This window comes from Austrofundulus limnaeus, unplaced genomic scaffold, assembly GCF_001266775.1.
Source record: "Austrofundulus limnaeus strain Quisiro unplaced genomic scaffold, Austrofundulus_limnaeus-1.0 Scaffold163, whole genome shotgun sequence".
NCBI lineage: Eukaryota > Metazoa > Chordata > Actinopteri > Cyprinodontiformes > Rivulidae > Austrofundulus > Austrofundulus limnaeus.
The window spans coordinates 994,656-996,910 of NW_013952565.1; the positions used below are offsets into that span (position 1 = coordinate 994,656).

Below are 2,255 nucleotides of genomic sequence, written 5' to 3' on the forward strand. Positions count from 1 at the left end.
GAGAAGAGATATAAAAAGTTACAAAAAGAAGCAGAAAAGATGAGAGGTGTAAAATGAAGAAATTGACAAATAAATTTGTATTTCTTTCTTAATATGCTTTTTTTGCTCCACTTTTAGGTTTTTGTTCTTCTTGTTGAACTCATGCAACTCTTTTACTCCACAAAAAAAAAAAAAATCAATTATCTACAGAAACAACATCTGAATAAAAGTCCACTTGCTGGTTTTCTGGCGCTGCGCTGCCTCTTGCCCAGTCTCAGCCTCCCAATTGCAGTCTCCCTCTCTGTCTCGTTAATTAATTGACACAAAGGAGTCCTAATTGAATTAGGCCAATCTCTCAGGGGATTGGATGTTACCGTGGTTACCACTTAAGGGTGGATAAGGAAGACAGAGGTGTTATGTACCTTGTAAGAAGAAAAGAGAGGGTAGAAGATGGGAAGGGCAAGGAAAAGAAAGGAAAGCCTAACGAGCACTGAAAGTTTCAACAGTGCTCCAAATTATATCTGCATGCACTAATAACAAATTCTTCATTGTAGTGAGAACTCAAAATAAAGTTTTGCAAAGTATAGATTATTTGCTATGGAATAACCACAAAGTCTTGAAAGAAAATAACTTTTTCTAGGCTAAAAAAAATCTATTTTTATTAGACATTTACAAGATCTGAAACATATGACATACAATTGTGTGACACTGAAATGTCACTGTCAAAGTAATGATCTAAAACAGCAACACTAGCCTGAAAGCAAACAGTATCTGACACAACATGTATTTAAAACTGTACACTGGTTTTAAACTGATAGAACTGAGAAGACGAGGAGGAGGACAGATATGAGAGCAAGGAAGAGATTTGCTCGCTCACAGAGATTTAAATCCTCTGAAAAATGTGCTGACCACATTCAAGTTAACACACCTAAGAGATTTAACACAAAGACTGCCATCAGCAGTAAAGACAAACGTCTAGGAGGGAGTTTGCGCTTTATACTGAACGTGTACGTTGAAACGGGAAATTAAAAATTTTACGTGAGCTTTGATTATTACGTCATTTTAAAACCTCTTTCGGTGGCGTTACAGTAAATGCACTTTCATATGGGAAACAAATTCTGTGAACCAAAAAGGATGCGTATTGCTGTGTGTCAGTGTGTGTGCACAAGTGCTTGAGGCTTATATGGAGACAGAAGGACAGACGGTCCAGGTGCAGCAGGGGGCCTCGTGTCAGCAAACGGTCAAGAGACTCTTAACACCAGGAGGTACAAACTCACTCCCACACCTACTCCTTACTTTTTCTTTCAGATGCTTAAACATTTTTTTATATAGCATATATATATTTTATATAGCATATTTCTCTTATGTTTGCTACATCCTATGTTTGTCTAAGCTCTGACATGCAGCATGCTCTCAGAGTATGGGTCAGTAGTTTGTCAGGAAAGGGGAAAAAAGGCAAGAAACTGAGAAATAAACTCAAAATTGGTAAAGAATGAGGAGGAAACAGAGAAAATCTTCTACATTTTCTGTGCAGTGATTGAGCCAAAAACTGCTTTTGGATCATCTAAGCTTTAGCGATGTTGCTTTAAAGAATACTTCCCATCAAAGCTGAAACAGCGAACTAATTTCCAAACTTTCTTTTTTTTTTGCTAACATGTTACTTTGACTGCCTGGCAGCAGCACACAAAGGAGGAAAAACATCCTCTTTAAGCTTTTCCTCCACGTCCGCAATAATATTTCGATGCAGTTTCACAAATGCTCTGTATTCTTTTTTCTTTTCTAAAATTCAGTGTTTGTTGGTTCGTTATTTTTCAACTATTTGTTGTCTTTAATTATGTTTTGTGATTTTATTAAAGGGGCAATATCATATAATATCAACTTTTTTGGAGTTTTATATCATGTTATAATGTTATTCTCTCATAAAAACATGTCCAAAGCCTTGCTTTGACTCATTCATGCATGTTTGAGAAATCCTGCAGCGTTTTTATGAAGCCATGCTGAGGAGCAAAACGACAGGTGGGGACCAGAAACACCTTTTAGTTCCAGAAACGCCTCTGGGACGTGTCTTTAAGTCAAACTTCCTCATCATGGAGCACACCCCCCACCTCCCACCCGACACACCCAACACACCCCGCCCATGACTCCTGCAGGCTCTCGGGTCAAAGTGAAAGTGAAACTGAGCTCTCAACATTAGTTCTCACTCAATGAAGCTCTTTTCAGATTAAAAATACGTTTGAGGAAATGTATTTTGAGATGCCAAGTAAACTGCATCATAG

At 37.8% G+C, this 2,255-nt stretch overlaps 1 protein-coding gene across 5 annotated transcripts in view; it reads right to left on the bottom strand.

Annotated features, from left to right (window-relative positions):
• The window catches only part of esrrga (estrogen-related receptor gamma a), a 96,953-nt gene that overhangs the window by 54,625 nt on the left and 40,073 nt on the right, over positions 1-2,255 (bottom strand). The gene's annotated exons all lie outside the window — the stretch shown is intronic.